The sequence below is a fragment of the Kogia breviceps genome, chromosome 4, assembly GCF_026419965.1.
Source record: "Kogia breviceps isolate mKogBre1 chromosome 4, mKogBre1 haplotype 1, whole genome shotgun sequence".
Classification (NCBI taxonomy): Eukaryota; Metazoa; Chordata; class Mammalia; order Artiodactyla; family Physeteridae; genus Kogia; species Kogia breviceps.
The window spans coordinates 12,078,049-12,102,615 of NC_081313.1; the positions used below are offsets into that span (position 1 = coordinate 12,078,049).

Below are 24,567 nucleotides of genomic sequence, written 5' to 3' on the forward strand. Positions count from 1 at the left end.
CATACTACCCAAAGCAATCTACAGATTTAATGCAATCCCTATCAAATTACCCATGACATTTTTCACAGAACTAGAACAAATAATCCTAAAATTTATATGGAATCATAAAAGACCCAGAATTGCCAAAGCAGTCCTGAGGAAAAAGAATGAAGTAGGAGGCATAACCCTCCCAGACTTCAGACAATACTACAAAGCTACAGTAATCAAAACACCATGTTACTGGCACAAAAACAGACATATGGGTCAATGGAACAGAATAGAGAGCCCAGAAATAAACCCACACACCTATGGTCAGTTAATCTTCAATAAAGAAGGCAAGAATATACAGTGGAGAAAAGAGTCTCTTCAGTAAGTCATGCTGGGAAAGCTGGACAGCAGCATGTAAATCAATGAAGTTAGAACACATCCTCACACCATAACAAAAATAAACTCAAAATGACTTAAAGACTTAAATATAAGACACGGCACTATAAAACTCCTAGAAGAGAACATAGGCAAAACATTCTCTGACATAAATCATAGCAATGTTTTCTTTGGTCAGTCTCCCAAGGCAATAGAAGTAAAAGCAAAATTAAACAAATGGGACCTAATCAAACTTATAAGCTTTGCACAGCGAAGGGAACCATAAACAAAATGAAAAGACGACCTACACACTGGCAGAAAATATATGCAAATGATGTGACTGACAAGGGATTAATTTCCAAACTATACAAACAGATCATACAACTCAACAAAAAAACAAACAATGCAATCAAAAAATGGACAGAAGACCTAAACAGACATTTCTCCAAAGAAGACATATAGATGGCCAACAGCACATGAAAAGCTGCTCAACATCACTAATTATTAGAGAAATGCAAATCAAAATTACAATGAGATCTTTCCTCACACCAGTCAGAATGGCCATCATCTTAAAAGTCTAAAAATAACAAATGCTGGAGAGGGTGTGGAGAAAAGGGAACCTTCCTACACTTTTGGTGGGAATGTAAATTGATGCAGCCACTATGGAGAACAGTATGGAGGTTCCTCAAAAAACTAAAAATAGATTTACCATATGATCCAGCAATCCCACTACTAGGTATATATCCAGAAAAGATGAAAACACTAATGCAGAAAGATACATTCACCCCAATGATCATAGAAGCACTATTTACAACAGCCAAGAAATGGAGGAAACCGAAGTGTCCATTGATGGATGAATGGATAAAGAAGATGTGGTATATATATATATATATATACATACATACACATACACAAACAATGGAATATTACTCAGCCATTAAAAGGAATGAAATAATGCCATTTGTAGCAACATGGATGGACCTAGAAATGATCATACTAAGTGAAGTAAGCCCAACAGAGAAATACAAATATCATATGATATCACTTATATGTGGACTCTAAAATATGATACAGATGAACTTATTTTCAAAACAGAAATGGACTCACTGACATAGAAAACAAACGTATGGTTACAAAGGGGAAAGGGGGTGGAAGAGGGATAAAGTAGGATTTGAGATTAGCAGATACAAACTACTATATATAAAACAGATAAACAAGGATTTATTGTATAGCACAGGGAACTATAATCTATATCTTGTAATCACCTATAATGGAAAAGAATATGACAAAGAATATATATTCAGATATATATATACATATATATATAACTGAATCACTTTGTTACACACCAGAAACTAATGCAACATTGTAAATCAACTATACATCATTAAAAATAAAATTAATTAAATTTAAAAGACTTTCAAATATAGCATTTATCCAAAACCTTCACTGAGTTGAAAAATATCTCCTAACTCTCATATCCCTGAGCTAAAAATGTATTTTCCCTACATGGGCAGTTTCCATTATTTGTTTCAGTTAAGGGAATGTTCTTCCTCCTGCTAAAAATCATTAATTGCTATCAATATAATTGAAGAATCATTCAAAGTTTAATTTGTTCATAAGGGTAAATGATATTTATTAATATTTATTTATTTTTGCGGTACGCGGGCCTCTCACTGCTGTGGCCTCTCCCGTTGCGGAGCACAGGCTCCGGACGCGCAGGCTCAGCGGCCATGGCTTACGGGCCTAGCTGCTCCACGGCATGTGGGATCTTCCCGAACCGGGGCACGAACCCGTGTCCTCTGAATTGGCAGGCGGACTCTCAACCACTGGGCCACCAGGGAAGCCCTAATATTTATTTTTAAATGCTTATTTTGTTGGACAGAAAATGAGAGTTATCTAATAGTTTAATTTACAAACATCTGAAATTCACTATTAATTTATTTAGCTTTCAAAGTGTTTTCCCCTAGTATCTTAAAGTCATTACAGGGCCATCTGAAATACTTTTTATATTTTATCCAAATAATTCCTCTGTACATTTACTTTAAAAAATATATAGTGGAAGTCAGAAGACCTGAGCTCTATTTTTGATGTCACTGTGATCTCCAGAAGATAGTAAACTGCAGGTTTAATTTTCCATCTTTTGAGGATGCTATATGAATGATTAAAATTGGCTTTGAACTTTTCTCTGCTGGTGTCACCAGAATTACAGTAAAGCAAGAATTTTTTTGTTTTATTTTGCTTTGGGTTTTTTTGATTTTGGTTTTTGTCTTTAACCACTGTTCACTACTGGGTTATGGAGAAGACACAGTCTACAACAAAAATCCTCATGTAAGAGTCTTCTCAGTCAAGTCACCACTTCAGTCATTACCCTGCCCTACATAATGTCAGAAAGATGAGAGCTTTACAGAAACATGGGCTCTGTCAACCTCCACCCTCTCCTTTGTCAAAAATTTCAGAGCGGGTGCAGAACTGACAAAGCTCACCTGGAGTTCACAAAGCTAAATTCTGGGAAGGACTCACTAGGAATTATTATGACACCTGGGGAACAAAATTTCCTATCACCTGGCGGTCTAGGTAATATCACTCTGCTGGGATGTCTCCAAGGACAACAGTTATAAAGCTTTGGATAATCAGGTAACAATTAGACACTGAAATTCTGCCAGAGCTAGCTTCTACTGGAAGAAGAAGAAAATTTAATTTCAATAGAAATTTTTTTTTTGTACTTCAAACGAACCAAGCAAATATTTACTTATTACTAACTCTGTGCCAGGAACTGGGCCAGGTGTGGGGACATAAAGAATGATGGTATAGTCTTTACCCAAAGGAGATCACATTATAATTGAGACTAATGGAAAACAAATATTGATAAAGCTGTTTTATTCCTATCTATATTTGGAAACAATATACGTGGAGAAATTAATTCTCACAGGCAACTGAAGAGTGTAGATGTTGTAGTTTAGAAGGTAGGATGGACCAAATTGTGAAGAAAGTGGAATGTCACATCAATAATAGTCAATAGGAACAGTCATTTGAATTTTAAAAGAATGACTTGGATGGAAGCATGAAAAATAGAGTGAGATGGAGGAGAGACACCCCAGGCAGGGAGATCAGTGACAGGGCTTAATGACCAATTGGATACAGGAGGCGAAGAAGAGAGAGAAATTTAATAAAACTGGGACTTTTCTGATAACTTATATAAAATAGCATATTTTGCCATTCACTATCCCTTTACTCTGCTTTATTTTTTCCCCGTAGAGCTTGACACTAACACACACACGCACAAGCACGCACACACACACACACCCCTGTGTTTTAGCTACTGCCCATTTCACCAGTACAATATAAGATTCATAAGGAAAGGGATTTTGCTGTGTTTACTGTTATATCCCCAGTGCCAACCACCAAAAACTACTTATGAAAGGATGAATTAAATGGCTAACTTAAGAGAATAAGTGACTTGCAATATCATCAACTAGGATAGCAAATATAGAAGGAATGGCAGGTTTGTGAGCCTTGTGACAGATTGAGTTTGAGGCATGATGATTTCGAGGTGGAACTTCGAGGTGGAATATACGGTCTGGAACCTGACAGAGAAGATGGGGCTACAGATTGACATTGGGAGGTCATGGGTGCTCGGATATCAGTAAAAGAACACATTTCTAACTGAGGAGACGTGACTTACTGTGTGTGGATCTCAGAGTTTTGTGTGACTTCTGGCCATCAGAACTATCACCTTAATTATCTGCCTCTGGTTCACAGAATTTGTAGGTATGCTTTACAGATGTTAAAGCCATTGGGAATGCTGTCCCTGTGGCCACACCTAACACATACCTGCCTGGCTATCCCTGTCTACTCTGTCATTGACTCCAGTTTACTTTGGAGGTGACAACTTATATATACATTTTCAATTCTTTGGACAGTTTTCATATTGTTGGTTGAGCATGTCTGCTCTCTTCCCATAAGCCACTTGAAATAACCGCTCCACTCCCTAAACACACATGTGATAAACCTAGAAACTAACAATGGATACAACAGGAATAAGTAATTTGAAAACTCATAAAAGATGTAATGGCAATGAGGATATTCTACAGCTCAGTATTTAAGACTATTTGCCAGGCAGTCATGACATTCCTTATTATTGAGTGTCAACTATTAGACGTCATGTATTTTTGTTCCTTAAAATAGCAAGGGCATAATGGCCTGTAATAAGTATAACCCATGTCATCTCCCTTCTCATTTCCCAATGTCACTTTAATGAAAAATTACCTGGATGCGATAAGACAGCTCTCAATTGGACTGCCATTCTGCATGTATCTTTTGTTTGTTTGTTTTGTTTTTTTGTGGTACGCGGGCCTCTCACTGTTGTGGCCTCTCCCGTTGCGGAGCACAGGCTCCGGACGCGCAGGCTCAGCGGCCACGGCTCACGGGCCCAGCCGCTCCGCGGCACGTGGGATCTTCCCGGACCGGGGCACGAACCCGCGTCCCCTGCATCGGCAGGCGGATTCTCAACCACTGCGCCACCAGGGAAGCCCTCTGCATGTATCTTGAGTCCTCACACTGTTCACAGAAATTTGATGTTTCACATGTTTCATGAGCAAAATAAACTATAGTATAACTTACTCCATTGGTTTTTAAGCAAGTCTGAAGGATACAGTGTAGTAACCAGCATTAACAGTTGGATACAGAGCGTATCAAACATAATATTTGTTATAGGCTAAGACTCATCTGTCAAGGTTCAAGTTGGATGAGTTGTATTATCCAGTTATTAAATACTTTCATTACACCTCATTGAAAATGTAATTACTGTTTCTATGACCATCAAAATATACTTTCCCCAATGACCGTCATGCAGGGTTGTGCTCCTTTCAGGGAATGTTGCGACGTTAGGATAGCCACCTCCGTACTTAGACAGAACAGTAGTTGTTCTGAATCAGACATCTCTGACTGACTTCTTCCCTCAAAAGACATGGCTTAACTCCTAGACTGTGCCCCCTCCAGCACCACTTTTGCTGCATCTGTCAGACTGGCTGAAGTCTGAGTTAAAGGTCCAGGCTTGGAGTCTCACATGCTGTTTCCCTCCCTAACTTCTGGGTTTGGATGAAATGCTACATCATGCAGAATGGAATCTAGCCTCCTGAGCGGCCACTGAAAGGCTTGATGACACCACACAGTAACGTGGTGAGTTAGCTTTCTGTGGAGGTGAACCTTGACTTATAGGAAATAGGAGATGGGGGTGGGGGGTGGGAAGTCAGGCAGGTAGCATCTTCCTATCATGGAATAGTCTGAGATGGAATTCTTTCTTGCAGCCCTTCTGGAAGAGTCCAATGTGCCAAGCAATGACCAGCCTTTTTTTTTTTTCTTTTTTTGAAGTCTTGTATGAAGTGTAGCCAGCGTGGTAACACATTATATCACTTTGCCTTGGTTATTTTTCCCCTCACACTCACTGTTTTTAATTTTCACCACCTGTTATGCACTGAATTGTGTCCCCTGCCCCAGTCCAAAATTCATAGGTTGAAGCCCTATGACCAATGTGACTGTATTTAGAAACAGAGCCTTTAGGAAGGTAAGTAAGGTTAAATGAGGTTATAAGGGTGGGTCCCTAATCCAATATGGTTGGAGGCCTTTTATGATGAGGAAGAACAGAGCAGCCAAGATGGCAAAATAGAAAGACCCTGAGCTTACTTCCTCTCACAAGCACACAAAAATCACAACTATCTGCAGAACAATCATCGATGCAAAAGCCCACCAGAAAAGATCTTCTACAATTAAAGACATAAAGAAGGAACCATGGGACTTCCCTGGTGGTGCAGTGGTTAAGAATCCACCTGCCAATGCAGGGGACACAGGTCCAAGCCCTGGTCCAGGAAGATCCCACGTGCCATGGAGAAACAAAGCCCGTGCAACACAACTACTGAGCCTGCGCTCTAGAGCCCACGAGCCACAACTACTGAAGCCTGCACACCTAGAGCCTGTGCTTCACAACAAGAGAAGCCACTGCAATGAGAAGCCTGCGTGCTGCAATGAAGAGTAGCCCCTGCTTGCTGTGACTAGAGAAAGCCCACGCACAGCAACGAAGACCCAACACAGCCAAAAATACATAAATAAAACAAATAAATTTTTTTTAAAAATGAAGGAACCACAACGACACAGGTAGGAGGGGTGGACTCAGGATATAATTAAATCTCATTCCCCCTGTGTGGGCAACTCACAAACTGGAGAATAATAATATTGCAGGGGTTCTTCAATGGGAGTGAGAGTTCTGAGCCTCATGTCAAGCTCCCCATGTCAGGTCCAGCACCAGGAAGAGGAGCCCCCAGAGCATTTGGCTTTGAAGGCCAGGGGGGCTTAACTGCAGGAGCCCCACAGGACTGGGGGAAATAGAGACTTCACTCTTAAAGGGGGCATGCAAAATCCCATATGCACTGGGACCCAGGGCTAGGTAATTTGATAGAAGCCTGGGCCAGACCTACCTGCTGGTCTTGGAGAGTTTTCTAGAGAGGCAGGGAGCAGCTATGGCTCACCCTGGGGACATAGACACTGGTGGCAGACATACTGGGGGACAGTCAAACATCTGAACACTGCTGTTGGTGGCTACCATCTTAGTTCATTAATGCCAAGACCTGGCCCCACCCAACAGCCTACAGGCACAAGTGCTGGGACACCTCAGGCCAAATAAATAACTGGGTGGGGACACGGCACTAACCATCAGCAGATAGGTTGCCTAAAGACTTCCTCAGCCCACAGCCATCTCTAGAAATACCCTTCCTAGACCCTGCCGACCAGTAGGCCAAGATCCAACTCCACCCACCAGTGGGCAGGCACCAGCCTTCCTACCAGCAAGCCTGCACTAGCCTCTAGACCAGCTTCACTCAGAGGGCAGACACCAGAAGCAGAAAACTATGATCCTGCAGCCTGCAGACTGAGCCTATCAGCAGCAAGCCAGAGGCTACCCTGGAACTAGCTGAACCCCGGCCCTGCCCATCAGCAGGTCAGTGCAATCTTTGGAACATCCTGGATCCCATACACAACTGTGTCAGGAACCTTCCCCCTCCCAACAATCTGAAAGAAGCTCTGGGATCCCTAGGCCTGCAGCCAGACTCCAGGAACCAGATAGGCCTGCAAGTCGTTTGGCACTAACTGCAGGGTCTGGCTTCACCTGAAAGTGGGTGAGCAACCACCACAGTCTTTTGGACCCTGACTCTGCCCACCACTGAGCAAACACTAGCCCTGGGACCCCCTAGGGTTCTTCAACCAGCTGCCTTGTAACCAGGCACCACTAAATAGCAGCCAACAGCATCTACAGAAGGCAGGGCCTGGCAACCAACTGGACTAGGGGCCAACCAAACCTACCAGACTGCCCACATAGTCAAGCCTAACACAACAGAAGGACCCATGCAGCCCTCTTAGGGGGAACCACCAAGCATATAGCTTGGGTAATGAGATGGGAGTGCACTGCTGGGATGCATAGGACATCTCCTATAAAAGGCCACTTCTCCAAGGTTGAGAAACGTGACTAACCTACCACATATATAAAATACAAATAGCAACTTAGAAAAAATGAGGTGACAGAGGAATATGTTGCAGACAAAGGAATAAGATAAAACCTCAGAAGAAGAACCAAGTGAAGTGGAGACAGGCAATCTACCCAAGAAAGAGTTCAGAGTAAGGGGCCCACAGAGCCTACATAGGGAGCACTCCTAGAGCATATAGCTCTGGTGACCAGAGGGGAGTGAACTGCTGAAATGCATGGGACATCTCCTACAAATGGCCACTCATCAAAGATTGGGAAAAGTAACCAACCTACCAGAAATAAAAACAGAGAATTAGGCAAAATGAGGCAACAGAGAAATATGTTCCAAATAAAGGAGTAAGATAAAACCCCAGAAGAAGAACTGAGAGAAATGGAGCTAGGTAATCAACACAATAAAAAGTTCAAAAGTACTGATCATAAAGATGTTTGAAGGACTTCCCTGGTGGTCCAGTGGTTAAAACTCCACACTTCCACTGCAGAGTGCGCAGGTTTGATCCCTAGTCGGGGAACTAAGGTCCTAAGATCCCACATGCTGCATGGCATAGGCAAAAAAAAAAAAAAAAAAAAAAAGATGCTCAAAGAACTTGGGAGAAGAATAAACAAATACAGTGAGAAGTTTAACAAAAAGGAAAAATAAAGAAAGATGAAATGGAGCTTAAGAATACAATAAGTGAAATAAAAAATACACTAGAAAGAATAAACAGTAGATTAAATGACACAGAGGAATGGATCAACCAACTAAAAGAGAGAGTAGTTGAAATCACTCAAACTGAACAGAAAAAAAGAAAAATGAATAAAAAGAGATGAGGACAGCTTAAGAGACCTCTGGTACAACATCAGGCATACTAACATTCACATTATAGGGGTCCCAGAAGGAGAAGAGAGAGAAATGGGCAGATAACATATTTGAAGACATAACAGCTGAAAACTTCCCTAACCTGGGAAAGGAAACAGACGTTCAGGTCCAGAAATCACAGAGTCCCACACAGGATCAACTGAAAGAGGACCATACTAAGATACATTGTAATTAAAATGGCATAAATTAAAGAGAGAATATTAAAAATAGCAAGAGAAAAACAACAAATTACATACAAGGGAATTCCCCTAAGACTATCAACTGACTTTTCAGCAGAAACTCTGCAGGCCAGAAGAGAGCGATATGATATGTTTAAAGTGATGAAACAAAAAACCTATGACCAAGAATACTCTACCCCTCAAGGCTATCATTCAGATTTAAAAGAGAGATCAAAAGTTTTACAGACAAGCAAAAGCTAAAAGAGTCCATCACCTTGAAACAGCCTTACAAGAAATGTTAAAGGGACTTCTCTAAGCAGGAAAGAAAAGGCCACAACTAGAAACATGAAAATTATGAAAGGAAAAATCTCATTGGTAATGGCAAATATACAGTAGTGGTAGTAAATCAATTACTTAAAAAGCTAGTAGGAATGTTAAAAGACAAAAGTAGTAAAATTATCTATATCCACAATAAGTAGTTAAGGAATACACAAAACAAAAGGATGTAAAACATGATGTCAAAAACAGTAAACATGAGGACTGGGAGTAAAAATCCCAGGTTTTAAAATGTGTTTGAACTTGAGAGATTGGCAACTTAAAACGATCAGGTAAATATATAGATTGCTGGGCTTCCCTGGTGGCACAGTGGTTGAGAGTCTGCCTGCTGATGCAGGGGACACGGGTTCGTGCCCCAGTCTGGGAAGATCCCACATGCCGCGGAGCGGCTGGGCCCGTAAACCATGGCCACTGACCCTGCGCATCTGGAGCCTGTGCTCTGCAATGGGAGAGGCCACAACAATGAGAGGCCCGTGTAACGCAAAAAAAAAAAATATATATATATATATATTTATATATATATATATATATATACACATAGATAGATAGATAGATTGCTATATATAAACCTCATGGTAACCACAAATCAAAAATCTATAATAATACACACACCAAAAAACAGGAAAGAAATCCAAACATAACTCTAAAGATAGTCATCAAATCACAAGGAAAGAGAGCAAAAGAAGAAGAAAGGAACAAAAAAGAACTACAAAAATAACCCTCATACAATTAACAAAATTGCAGTAAGTACATACCTATCAATAATCACTTTGTATGTAAATGAACTAAATGCTCCAATCAAAAGACAGAGTGGCTGAATAGATACAAAACAAGACGCAAATATATGCTCTCTACAAGAGATCTAAAGACACACACGAACTGAAAGTGAAGGAATGAAAAAAGCTATTTCATGCAAATGGGAAAAAAAAGGAAGCTGGGGTGTAGTAATACTTATATCAGACAAAATAGATTGTAACAAGAGACAAAGAAGGGCATTACAGAATGATAAAGGGATCAATCCAAGAAGAAAATATGATAATTTAAAATATATATGCACCCAACATAAGAGTACCTAAATACATAAACCAAATATTAACAGACATAAAAAGAGAAATTGACAATAACACAGTAATAGTGGGGGAATTTAAAACCCTGCTTACATCAATGGACATATCACCTAGATAGAAAATCAATAAGGAAACACTGACCTAAAACAGCACATTAGACAAAGTGAACTTAACAAGTATACATAGAACATTCCATCCAAAAGCAGCAGAATACACATTCTTTTCAAGTGTCCATGTAATGTTCTCCAGGATAGGTCATATTGTAGGCCACAGAACAAGTCTCAGTTAAGTTTAAAAAGACTGACATCCTATCAAGCAACTTTTCTGACCACAACACTGTAAGACTAGAAATCAACTACAAGAAAAAAGACTGTGGGCTTCCCTGGTGGTGCAGTGGTTGAGAGTCTGCCTGCCAATACAGGGGACACGGGTTTGTGCCCCGGTCCGGGAAGATCCCACATGCCGCGGAGTGGCTGGGCCCGTGAGCCATGGCCGCTGAGCCTGTGCGTCCGGAGCCTGTGCTCCACAACAGGAGAGGCCACAACAGTGAGAGGCCCGCATACCACACACACACACACACACAAAAAGACTGTAAAAGACATGAACATGCGGAGGCTAAATAATACGCTACTAAACAACCAACTTGTCACTGAAGAAAGTGAAGATGACACAAAATGATGGAAAGATATATCATGCTCATGGATTGGGAGAATTAATATTGTTAAAAATGATCATACTACCCAAGGCAATCTACAGATTCAATGCAATCCCTATCAAAATACTAATGGCATTTTTCACAGAACTAGAACAAATAATTTTAAAATTTGTCTGGAAACACAAAAGACTCCAAATAGCCAAAACAATATTGAGAAAGAACAAAGCTGGAGAGATCACAAGCCCTGATTTCAAACTATACTACAAAGCTACAGTAATCCAAACAGCATGGTACTGGCCCCAAAACAGACATATAGATTAGTGGAAAAGACAGCCCAGAAATGAACCCACAGTTATATGGGCAATTAACCTACAACAAAGGAGTAATGAATATACAATGGGGAAAAGACAGTCTCTTCAGTAAATGGTGTTGGGAAAACTAGTCAGTTACATGCAAAAGAAGCAAACTGGACAACTCACACCATGCACAAAAATAAACTCAAATGCCTTAAAGATATAAATGTAAGACCTGTAAGCATAAAACTTCTAAAAGAAAACATAAGAAGTATACTTTTTGACATTGGTCTTAGTAATATTTTTTTTGAATATGTCTCCACAGGCAAGGGAAACAAAAGCAAAAATAAACAAATGGGACATCAAATTTAAAAATTTGCACATACGGAAACTATCAACTAAATGAAAAAGGCCGCCTACTAAATGGAAGAAGATATTTGTAAATGACATACAGTAAGTCCCCTACATACAGACCTTCAAGTTTTGAACTTTCAAAGGTGTGAATGTACGTTCCATCAACGTCAGGCATGAGTGAAATCGCAGCTTGCCCTCAGTCTTCTACTACTGACGATCCTTCAGCTCTACCCTCTCCCACCTGCCCTCCCTCCTCCAGTCAGTAACTCTTCTTGTCTGTTCCCTCGATGCCAGCTGTTGTACTGTACTACTGTACTTTTCAAGGAACCATACTGTAAGATTTTAAAAGTTTTATTTTTTGTGTTCGTTTTTTTATGTATTATTTGTGTGAAAGGTACTATAAACCTATTATAGTACAGTACTATATAGCCGATTGTATTAGTTGGGTACCTAGGCTAATTTTGCTGGACTTACGAACAAATTGGGCTTACGAATGCACTCTCAGAAAGGAACTTGTTTGTAAGAAGGGGACTTACTGTAGCTGATAAGGGGTTGATATCCAAAATATACAAAGAATTCATACAACTCAACATCAAAAAAACGCAATTAAAAAATGGACAGAGGATCTGAGTAGACATTTTTCCAAAGAAAATATGCAGATGGCCAACAGACACATGAAAAGATGCTCAACAGCACTAATCATCAGGGAAATGGAAACCAAAATCGCAATGAAATATCCCCTTTATATCTGTCAGAATGACTATTATCAAAAAGACAACAAGTAACAAGTATTGGCAAGGATTGGAAAAAAAACCCTTGTGCACTGTTGGTAGGAATGTAAATTGGTGTAGCCACTATGGAAAACATTATGGAAATTGCTCAAAAAATTAAAAATAGAACTACCATATGATCCAGTAATTCCACTTCTGGATATTTATCCAAAGAAAATAAAACCAGTAATTAGAAAAGATATATGCAACCCTATGTTCATAGCAGCATCATTTACAATAGCTAAGATATGGAAGCAACCTAAGTGCCCATCAACAGATGAATTGATACACACACACACACACACACACACACACACACACACACACACACACACAGAGTGGAATATTACTCAGCCATAAAAAGAATGAAACTTTGCCATTTGTGACAACATGGATGGCCTAGAGGGTATTACTCTAAGTGAAATAAGTCAGAGAAAGACAAATTATGATATCACTTACATGTGGAATCTAAAAAACAAAACAAATGAACAAACATAACAGAGTCACAGATACAGAGAACAAACATGTTGCCAAGGTTAGGAGTTGAGGGGGAGATAAGACATAGGTGAGGGAGACTGAGGCACACATTTCTAGTTAAAAAATAAATGAGTCATGGGTATGAAATGTACAGTGTGGGGAAAATAATAAACAATTAGGTAATATCTTTGTATGGTGACAGATGGTAACTAGACTTATCATGGTGATCAATTTGAAATGTATAGAAATATTGATTCACTGTGTTATATGTCAGGAATTAACATAGTGTTGTAGGTCAATTATACGTCAAAAGCAAACAAACAAGACTCATGGAAAAAGAGATCAGATTTGTGGTTACTAGAGGCACGGGTGTGGGTGGGATATTGGGTGAAGGCAGTCAAAAGGTACAAAACTTCCAGTCATAATAAATAAGTACTAGAGATGTAATGTACAACTTGATAAAGATAATTAACACTGCTGTACTATAAATATGAAAGTTGTTAAGAGAGTAATCCTAAGAGTTCTCATCATAAGGAAAAAAGGTGTTTTTTTTCCCTATTTCTTTAATTTTGTGTTGATATGAGATGATGGATGCTCACTAAACTTAGCATGATAATCATTTCATGATGTATATAAGTCAAATCACTATGCTGGACACCTAAGTTTATACAGTACTGTATGTCATTTATACCTCAATACAACTGGAAAAAAATTAAATTCTAAAACACTTGTTTGTATTAGTCAATATTGTGTAGGTTAGCATTCTCCAAGTGTGGTCGGGGGACATTTTCCATGGGTCTATGAGGTCAATTTCAAAATCAGTGATTAAATGCTAAAATGTTATTTGCCTTTTTCATTCTCAATCTCTCCTGAGTGTATTGTGGAGTTTTCCAGAATGTGATACTGCAACTCTTTGAATGCAGAAGCAGACCCCAAAATCCAGCTTTATTCTGCTTAGCCAGACATTAAAGAGATTTGCAAAAATCGAAACAGTGCTACTCTTCTCACAGTTATTTTTTTGTTTTAGAAAATATATTTTTCATTAAGATATTACTATGCTAATGTATAATGGATTCATTTACATATTTTTAAAATTTCTCAGTTTTAATATCTAAAACAGTAAATATCCATATATAGAACCCACATAAACAAAAGCCCACTGAGGTCCTATTTTAAAATGTAGGCTTTATTATTACTCCGGTATGGTTAGGTCAATAGACCAGGAGATGACTGTCACTGAAAGGGAAGTCTGTTCCCAAGAGCAGGAGGCCTGCCATGTCACACAGGGCCACCTGGGAAGCACTAGTCAGTCAGAAGGTTGAAGGAGTGAGGGGAAAGCATGGGTGAGAGCCTTATTGTGGTTTTTGCAGAAAGGAACAGGCAAGGCAGGGCAAGCAGGTTTAGGATTGGCTAGTTTGAATAATTTCAGCAGGCTCTTAGGTGTAGGGGATGTCCTAGGGTTTCCTGGATCTGGCCCTGAGGTGCCTAGGACAGGTGAATACAGGCATACCTCGGAGATACTGCTGGTTTGGTTCCAGACTATTGCAATAAAGCAAATGGGGCAATAAGGCAAGTCACACGAATTTTTTGGTTTCCAGTACATGTAAACATTATGTTTACACTATGCTGTAGTCTATTAAGTGTGCAATAGCATTATCAATGTACATACCTTAATTAAAAACGAATGCTACTGGAAAAATGGCACCAATAGACTTGCTCAATGCAGGTTTGTCATAAGCCTTCAATTTGTAAAAAATACAGTATCTGTGAAGTGCAGTAAAATGACGTATCGCTGTATTGGTCCAAAGTATCAGAGCCCTGTGAGAGCTGAGAAAAGGGGGTGCTTATGGGGGCGGAGGGGGTATGGTTTTGGATTGGTTAGCTTGCACATGGAAGGTATACTCGCAAGGGGGGAGTTTGTTACCTCTAGGAATTAGCTAGTCCTCAAAGGAGAAGTCTCCCCTGCGCTAGCAAGGTCCCAGGTGCCAGAGCATTAAGAAGACAGAAAGTAAGGAAACATAGTCAATACAGGTCCTTGATAGGTTTTAAGAGTGTAAAGTGTGTAGACATGTTCAGAGACCAAAGAGTTTGAGGACTTCTTGGCTAGGTTATGCACAGTAAAAAAGATGCCCCAAATCTCAACGTCTTACAGCAAAGAGGGTTGTTCGTTGCTCAAGTGAAGTCTTCACACTTCTGATAGGTGCATACAGTCACCCCTGGGGATCCTTGGGGGATTTGTTCCGGGACCCCCAAAGGATATCAAACTCTACGGGTGCTCAAGTCCCTTGTATTAAATGGTGTGGTACAGTCGGCCTTCTGTATCCGAGGATGTGGAACCCACAGATACAGAGGGCCTCCTATACAAAGAATATCAGAACATGTTTTAAAAAGTCATAATTTCATGGGGCTTCCCTGCTGGCGCAGTGGTTGAGAGTCCGCCTGCCGATGCAGGGGACATGGGTTCGTGCCCCGGTCTGGGAAGATCCCACATGCCGCGGAGCGGCTGGGCCCGTGAGCCATGGCCGCTGAACCTGCGCGTCCGGAGCCTGTGCTCCGCAACGGGAGAGGCCACAACAGTGAGAGGCCCGCGTACCGCAAAAAAAAAAAAAAAAAAAAAAAAAAAAAGTCATAATTTCAGAACAAAAGAAAATCATGAAAATTGAATTACTTTAGCTTAATGAGAAACTCCCTATATTATCCTTATTTGCTCAATTCTTTGTCATGAATTAGTGAGATTTCATCACTACTTAGGAAGAATTCAGGGACTGGTGCTTGGAAAGTTCTGACACCTGGGACCATTATGGATGGAAATGACATGAAGGAGAGGAAAGAGCTTACCTTGTTTATATGCTGAAAGGACCCAGCAGAGAGGCGGAAGATTGAAAATGCTGGAAAAAGAGACACCTGAGAGAACCCCTGGAGGAGGTGAAAGAGCAAAGGAGGGAAAGGTGTGAAACGGGAGGATACAGAGAGAAACCTCTCCTTGGAACATTGGTTGGCTAGGAGGAGGGGGTGCTCTTGAAGATGAGTGAGTTGAGGGAAGGAGAGAAGCTGAGAGCCCACCCCTAATGGCACTGATTTTCTCTATGAATCACAGGCAAGTTTATGGCTGAGGGAGAGCAGGGCAGGGAATGGTGAAGGTCTAGGCCCACTGCAGGGACTGCTGAAGGGGCCCGACGGAGCACAAACAACAAGAGATTGAGCAGAACCAAAGGCCCAGCTGAGCTTAGACCTTAATAGTAACAGCACGAGGCACGCGGTAGCCCACCTTCCCTAACTCGGCTTCTTCACGCTGGCACTGAATAGAGGTGGGGTCGGGGTGAGTGCAGGGAAGTGATAAAGGCTGTGCAGGGTGATGGTTCACAGCGCGGCCTTTGAGGTCAGCTGGCCTGAGTTAAAATCCTGCCACTTTCCTATTCAGTAAAATGGGGCCGTTAATGGTCTTGTGGTGTTTTATGTGGGTAACAGTGGTTTTGCGGAGTTGTTTTGAGGGCTAAGTGACTAAATATATGCTGTGGATTTTCTTTCCACATCCCTGCTTCTGGGGGTTCAGGGACCCACCTAGGTTTCATGGTTTCACCATGAGGTGAATGTAGGACTCTTGAAAAGGGACTGTTGGGCGGCACCCCGCAGGCCTGGAAGCCCAGTATTTGCCCAGCTTGAAGGCCGCAGAAGGACCCCAGAATCAGTGACGGAAACATCCATGGTGTTAACGGATAGGAGGCTCTTACCTGGGTGAAGCGAGGTCCGGCGTGACTCCCCAGCCTGTGGAGCAGGCAGCGGCCGTCTTCACTGCCACGGGCAGAGGGAGGTTACCAGTTACGGGGGGAATTGATGTCCGATTGGCTCCTCGGTTACCAGGGAAACCAGCCGAGGATCCCAGCATGCCCCTCACCGCCCCTTTGATGAGCCAGCAAGGTGCGGATGTTCTGATCTAATGAGCAATCACTAGTTGGGGCCCGGGGCGGGTATGTAGCCATTTTCTGAGGAGGGAAGGTCAGTCAGGTGAGTAGGTGTAGGTGAGGCAGGGACTGGTCGGTCAGGGGACGCATAGAGAGCAGGGGAACAGCCATCGTGGGGGGCCTGACCTGACTGGGACGGCCCCGCGCCTCTGCCCTCCCTGCCTGTTTCCTTTGAGGCTTCTCCTCCGCGGTCCGCATGACCCTTTCTGGTTGCGGTGGGGAACACGAGGCAGGTATACCTGGTTCTCCCCGGTTTTGTGTCCAAAGTGTATTTTGGCATAACCTCTAGGCCCTACCTTCTTCAGGCCTTTAGTTTCATATCTCAATTACCGGTTCTAGAAGTAAACTACACCCTGCCTCTTATTTGCGTGTTACTCTAATAATCGTAGTCTACCTATTCACCCACTTGCCCTCCAGAGAAGTACCTCCAGATCGCAGGGAGAGGTCACACGTGTGGAAGAGGCAAAAGATAAAAGCATAAAAATATGTTTTAGAAAACCTCTTCATGCCTCCTGACTCTCTTTTTTTTTTTTTTTTTTTTTGCGGTACGCGGGCCTCTCACTGCTGTGGCCTCTCCCGCTGCGGGGCGCAGGCTCCGGACGCGCAGGCCCAGCGGCCATGGCTCACGGGCCCAGCCGCTCCGCGGCACGTGGGATCTTCCCGGACCAGGGCACGAACCCGTGTCCCCTGCATCGGCAGGCGGACTCTCAACCACTGCGTCACCAGGGAAGCCCCCTCCTGACTCTCTTAATCCTCCTGGGGGCGGGTGTTTTCGTCCCCCTAACACACCCGATGCTGATGCTCAGAGCACTCAATGATGCGGGCAGGGCTACGTACTCCGCTGTGTATTGTCAGCGTAGTGAAAGAATCCCACGCCTGTGTTCTTCCAGCCGGTGCTCTGCACTGCCTCACACAAAGGGCTGCACTGGCCCCGCGGGGGCCTGAGGGCTGGAGGCATCGCAGGACTGGGGCGAGGGAGTCGCAGGTGCTGGGGAGAGAGAACAGAGCCTAGGCAGGAAGAGAAAGAGGGGCTCTGTGCGCAGAGAAGCGGGGGCTGATGAGAAAAGGAGGGCGTGGAGGAGCTGGAGTCCCAGAGAAAGGGATGGCAAACGGGGAGGGAAGGAGGGTGACTTCTGGAACGGTGGGACGTGAAGCTGACGATCTGGAGGGGTTCGCTTCCGGATGGCGGCGAGCAGCCACAGGATTACTGAAGAAGAGCTGAGCACCGGTGTGGAGGACACGAAGAAGCATGAGTTTCAGCTGTTGGAGTGAACGTGGAGAAACGGATCTGATGTCAGAGTCTTTTACAAATGTCTGAGGAGTGAGCTTGTGGTTGAAAACAGCGTAGGCAGGGGCCAGAGTAGCCGAGGCCCGAGCTGGTACGAGGCAGGAGCCTCCCAGGAAGAGGGGCTGCAGAGGTGGCAAGAACCTTGTTTTTAATTGTAGCGTGCGGCAGTTCTCATACATGACTCTGTATGGTCCTCCCAGCAATTCTACGAGATGCATACAGGGCAGGAAATAGACTTTCTCCGCAAAAAGCAGCTGCTAAGCATCCGCACTGGGACCCAGACCAAGCCTCCTGACTTGACCCACGCTGTCTGCAGGCTCCCATGAGAGTCTTGATCCTCTGCGCACTGTTCACGGGAGACCAGCCTCTTAGAAAGAAAACTGATAGACTCTACACAGAAATGAGAGAACTTTTCTCTAAGTTTTCTTCACCCTATGTGAAGAAACTCTATGTTAACAAATCTTCAGGCTGTAAATTGTGAGAAAGAGCTGTTGGACTGTCAGGAATTGGTGCAGGTGAGGTTCTTATGGTGCCATCTAGTGTCCGTGATTGGACTTACAAAACTTTGGCTATAAGTATTCTGAAAAATAATTTATTTAAGGAAATAGCAAGTAACTGATTAATTTTGCAAAAGAATAGACATTAAAACACCTAACATAGGGAGGGTTGGAGGGAGGGAGGGAGACGCAAGAGGGAAGAGATATGGGGACATATGTATATGTATAACTGATTCACTTTGTTGTAAAGCAGAAACACACACACCATTGTAAAGCAATTGTACTCCAATAAAGATGTTAAAACAACAACAACAACAACAAAAACCCACCTAATATTTTCCTCTCCCTGCCGGGAAGATTTATTAACCTGGCCTCTTGATCACCCCGAGAGATAGACCAATGCAGTGAATTACTTCATTGCATAACACAGAAATTATGACCTAGTGAAGTCCAAGGTTACCTTATTTTCTTTTCACTATACCAGTTGATCCAAGACCTTAAAGATCATGAGGCTTGGTGCTAGAAGTGTCTGAGGCATTCAGGTCTTCATTCAGTAGAATGATGTATACAGCAGTGCTTCATAAACTATAAAATGTTAAGCAAAAGTATTATACAGAGCTATTATTTCACACATACGATTCCATACCCTTGACACACCTCCCTTCTAAGCCTCATAACATATTTATAAGGTAAGAGTTGCTATCTAGACTTTACATCTGAAGAAGCTGAGGCTCAGAGATGTTATATGACTTGCCCAAGGCCATAGAGCTAGTTTTCTCTTTGTTATACTACATTGCCACTATGACACTGATATAAGGAATTAATATGAGTTTATTCGGCAGAAATTTATTAATGCTCACTAGTGCCATCTGTTGGGTTAGGAACAAGGTATATAAAGATTTATGAGTGTTGGGAACTGAATGTTTGTGTCCAACTAAAATTCGTATGTTGAAGCCCTAGCCCCTAATGTGACATATTTGGAGGTAGGGACTTTGTGGAAGTAAAGTTAAATGAGGTCATAAGGGTAGGGTCTTGATCCAATAGGATTATGTACTTAAGGATAGGAAGAGAGACCAGATCCGGATCTTGCTTTCTCTCAGCAGGCAAATGCAGCAAGAAGGCAGCTGTCTGCAAGCCAGGAACAGAACTCTCAACAGAACCCAACCATGCAGGCACCTTGATCTCACTTTCAGCTCCACAAATGGGAGAAAATTAATTTCTGTTGTTTAAACCACCCAGTGTATGGTATTTTGTTATGGCAGCCCAGACCAAGCCAACTAAAACAATGAATATCTACTCCCCCTAAGCTGCTTCCAGCTTTGTTAGGGAAGTCAGCTGTTAGATAAATCACAACCCAACTTGCTGAGATAGATGTATGGACACCTCATATTTCTAAATGATTGCCTTAGAAAGAATCCTGATGAGACTGGTAGTGACAGCTACCACAGATGTCAGACAGCTCTAAACTCAAATATATTTAAGAGATGATCTCTTACTTAGAGGTACCTGTCATTAATAAACATGGACTTTCTCTCAGAACCCCGTGTGCCCTCTTTGCGTAGGAGATGGAATGGAGTTGCAGAGCCAGTGACTGAATGTGGCTTTGGGTTCTGATTCAAAAACAGAACTTGTGGTCCTCAGCTGCTACATCTATAAAATGAGACGGTTTTGACTAGCTGCCATCTGAGGCAGTCATCTGAATATTTTTGCTCACTCTGTCCCTAAAAGAGTTTTGAAAAACTGTGAAACTGTTTCAAAATATTATAAATTTTGCAAGTTGACATCTAAAATTTTCCATTAGAAATGTAGTTTTAAAGAATGTAATTTCCATTATACTATAAATATTGACATTTTAAAATAAAATCATCACATGACTCTTATGTTTCCAATACCATCAAAATAACATATTTATTACAAATTCACTATCATTCATAAAAAAGACTGCATTTCACATCATTCCTTTTTCTCAATGAAATATTTTCACTCCATTCTCCATTCCCAGAATTTTATGTAATGCAGTATATTTTTATGGTTCAAAGTCTTTTAAAATTAAAATTACCTGAAAGTTTTATTATTATAATTATCAGTAGTTAAAATTTGAAACAATATATTATAAATTTTGATAATAATTACACATAATTGGTAAAATTTTATTGGATACATCTCTCAAAATCTATTAATGAATGTTATTTATTATTAGAAAGAGATAGAATTTAATCTAGATTCAATTTCTATTTTGGGGTATTACAGATATAAGCACTCAGAGACAGTTCTCAAAATAGATGAAAATAATTTTATTATAGTAAAGTCATTCAATTATTCAACTTCTGAATTGCATGCCAAAAGTATCACAGTAATCTCTCATTTAAATGTTATTTTAAATCATCAACTTTAGGTTCTCCATCAAATTTGTTGAAAGCAAAGAATCAGAAACCCCCTGAATTACAAAAGGACTGATTATCCAGTCTTTACAGTCAATCTGGGACTACTAGAGGACAATCATCTCACTTATAAACACTAATTCTAAGGAACAGTGCTAAGTAAGGAAGAGAGCCTTGCAATAAGCATGTCACCTGGATGACCTAAGATGCTACCAATGTTTCTTACCTATACTCTGCTTGGTTCTCTCAACACTCTCACTCACGAGCAATGCTTTCTTTGAGTAAAATTATCATCACCCTTATAACCACACTCTACATTATATCTGAATGAACATATTGGCCAAACTGCTCCACTGAATACCAAAATACCCACTCTTAAAGAGAAGAAAAGGAAAGACACAAAGCCTGAATGCAAATTTTTGATGCCTTATATTGGAGACTTCTCCGAAAGCAGAAGTGCCATCCAATAGAAATATAATGTGAGCCACATATGTAATTTAAAATTTGTTTAGGGACTTCCCTGGTGGCGCAGTGGTTAAAACTCCGTGCTCCCAATTCAGGGGGCCTGGGTTCGATCCCTGGCCAGGGAACTAGATCCCACATGCGTGCAGCAACTAAGACTTCGCATGCCACAATTAAGAGGAGCCTGCCTGCCGCAACTAAGACCTGGCTCAACCAAATAAATAAACATTTTAAAAAAAAATTGTTTAAAAAGCAAAAAGCAGGTGAAATTACTGTTATACGTAATGCAATATTTCCAAAATATAATAATTTCAACATTTAGTCAATATAAAAAGTTAAAAATGAGGTAGTTTTACTTTTTGTTTTTTTGGTACTATTCCTTGTAGTATTTTATACAAGCAGCAAATCTTAATTCATACCAGCTACATTTCAGGTGCTCAATATCCACATGTGACTAGTGAGTATTGTATTGGACAACACAGCCCTTGAGTGACACACTGTAGTAAAGATCTGGGATGGATGAGAGCAGTCTTTTGTTTTTGTAAAGAATATGGTGAACATAAGAGAAGTGGTCAGAAAGGAAAATAGTCCTATCCATGCCTTCGTACAGCTGTGAAAGGTATCTTTCACCCCAGGGCCTATGCTGCACAGCTGTATGAAGTGGCCCTGGTGTACCTCAAGAGATAGAGATACCCCACTTTGAAGATCATTATTTTAAGGTGAATTCTAGCTGCCAGGGTCTTTGGAAAATAATGCAATGATAATGAATTTATGCAGTGTTATCTTCTGGAGAAGACCTAGTCAACTATCCTCTAAAATTCTGCAGTAAAAATAAAAAATTCATGATAAAATGATTAGCAAAAGATCCAGAAAGCCCTTGTTACTTCGTCAGCAATATCCTGGTATGACTTTTTAAAGGTATGGTTGACAACCTACCTTATTGCAAGTAGAGAGTTTTTGGTAATAGTAGGGTGATGTTTTCCCCTCTGACTTCGATGAAGGTAAGATGAGGTTATGTGAAAATCATCAACCTAACATCAGATTACTCTAGTGCCGCCAGCCGCGGCGGGTCCTCAAAGTGCAGCAACAATCGACGAGAGGGGGTAGGGAACTGAACGCACCAAGGTATGGGATCAGAAGGGCACAAGCAACTGATGGTTGCAAGGCAAGTTTAATAACAAAGCATAGCCGTCTATACACCCCTAAAGCAGGGAATTTGCTTAGTCATCCTCTTATCGGCATCAGCTGGTTAATTGGCTTCTCGGCTTAGTCACGCCTTATCGGCATCAGCTGGTTGATTGGCTTCTCGGCTTCTCCCTCAAAGGCACCAATTTCCCCTCCAGGGTTGCTTTTCCTAGCTTTAGGGAACAACCAGGGACTCCCAGTAACTGAGCAGGTCCCTGGAGCGATTTGGCCAAAGGCCATCTCCTCTTTTACGTTCATACCATAAAGTCCAGGATGCAGACCAAGGAGAGTACAATCGGGCCCTGAGGCTTATGAGGGTCTTAATGGCGCCTTCCTCAGAGGGCAATGCTCGCCACATTTCCCCCTCTTTTATTTTTTAAAGCTTGATAATGCAATTTCAACCCATACACCTCCTGACGAAGAGCAGCGAGACGGCCAACAACAAAGCGTAATAAACAAGGTAAGGCAATTAACATCAACAATACACATGACCCCACGGTAATCAATCCTGTGAGTCCATTTTGAAACCAATGCATTGGGTTTAACCATTGAAGCTGATCCAAGAGTCCTTGAATTAATTGTTGGGGCCCGTCTTCTTGTAGATGAGCTTCTTGAATTGCTTGTATTTCTGCATTAAGTTTTTGTATGTCCAAACTAATGTGTCCATCAGTCCATACACTTAAAAAGTGCATTTTTACTTGGTTCCAATCCCAGTCAGTTTCATTATAAGCGTGTTGAGTCACACAAATCCAAGTATATTTAGCATGGCAAATCAAACCCATTTTCAATTTCAAAGCCATAATTTGGTCTCCTAAACCTATGAGAGCATTTAACTCATCAACCTCAGTTTTTAGTTGAGTATCAATATGACTTTGTAATGATAATGCAATACTGGTATTTTTAGACAACTGATTAACATAACATGCTTGTTGTACAGTTTTACTTAATGCTAAACCGGCGGTAGCAGCTGTGGCTGTTAAAGCGGCTAAGGCTAATATGCTACATATTAATATTCCAATGAATCGTTTAGGTCTTTTTAAAGCTTCAGATAATTCTAGCCTAGCTTGCATGCTAGTACTATGATACCATGGTTCAGAAATATTTACAGGCAGCATTACATAGGAAGGTTGTTTTAACATCATAACCGAAAAAGTTCCTTTCATAGGCAGAATGCAAGTACTAAGAATACAATTCTGACAAGTTATATTCTATCCTAAGGAACCAGAAATAAACTCAATCTGTAAATCTCCTATTAGCAAGGCATATGAGGGTGTAACACAAGTAATAACCGGTTGATAAGAATAAGACAATGCAAACTTCCCAAAATTCCAATGCTTATAAAAAACCAAACTATTATTAGTAACAGAAACTGAAGAAATTAAAATGGTACCATTATTATAATTTAAGGTGCACCAGATTTGAGAATTCAAAATCAGATTGGGGAAAATCAGAAGGAAAAAAGGAGGGAAACTTCAAACTTATAACAGCTTTAACTGCCTTTAAACTATGGCCGGCCAGTAAAGTCCCTTGTCCTCCTACATATACTTCAACACAAACATAGTATCTTTGACTTTGCAGCTTCTATTAGAGCTCCACTTTCAGCCTTATGATTAGACCCATCTTTGTTGCTGTAATTACCAGTCTCATTCTTTCCATTTTTGTTATTGTTGCCCTGTGAAATCATTTTTTCTAGAACAGCAAGAAGATGTAAAGCTTTCTCAGCTTGGTAGGTTAATATATACAGGTCTACGAGCAGAAAACACACTGCCTGGGCAAATTTTTCTTCAAAAGGTTCTATGAACTGATAAAGTTTTTCACCAACGGATATGGCTTCTGTATACTGTCGGACATGATACAGGATGACTGCTTGATTGTAATACAACATACTGTTTTCAACATCATCTAGTCCATCCATTTCTTCAACAGCCGAGTGCACCTGATTCTTCAACT

General features: G+C 41.2%; 1 long non-coding RNA gene across 3 annotated transcripts in view; it reads right to left on the reverse strand.

The window, feature by feature from the left end:
• LOC131756090 (uncharacterized) overlaps nucleotides 1-24,567 on the reverse strand; it is a 56,027-nt gene that overhangs the window by 20,730 nt on the left and 10,730 nt on the right. For 2 of the 3 annotated variants that reach the window (XR_010840083.1, XR_010840081.1), the window contains exons 3-4: nucleotides 19,050-19,174; nucleotides 17,642-18,064 (exon numbers count right to left, since the gene is read on the reverse strand). This is a non-coding gene — a long non-coding RNA (uncharacterized lncRNA). The remainder of the gene's footprint in view (nucleotides 1-17,641; nucleotides 18,065-19,049; nucleotides 19,175-24,567) is intronic. The other variant, XR_010840082.1, reaches the window with a different exon arrangement.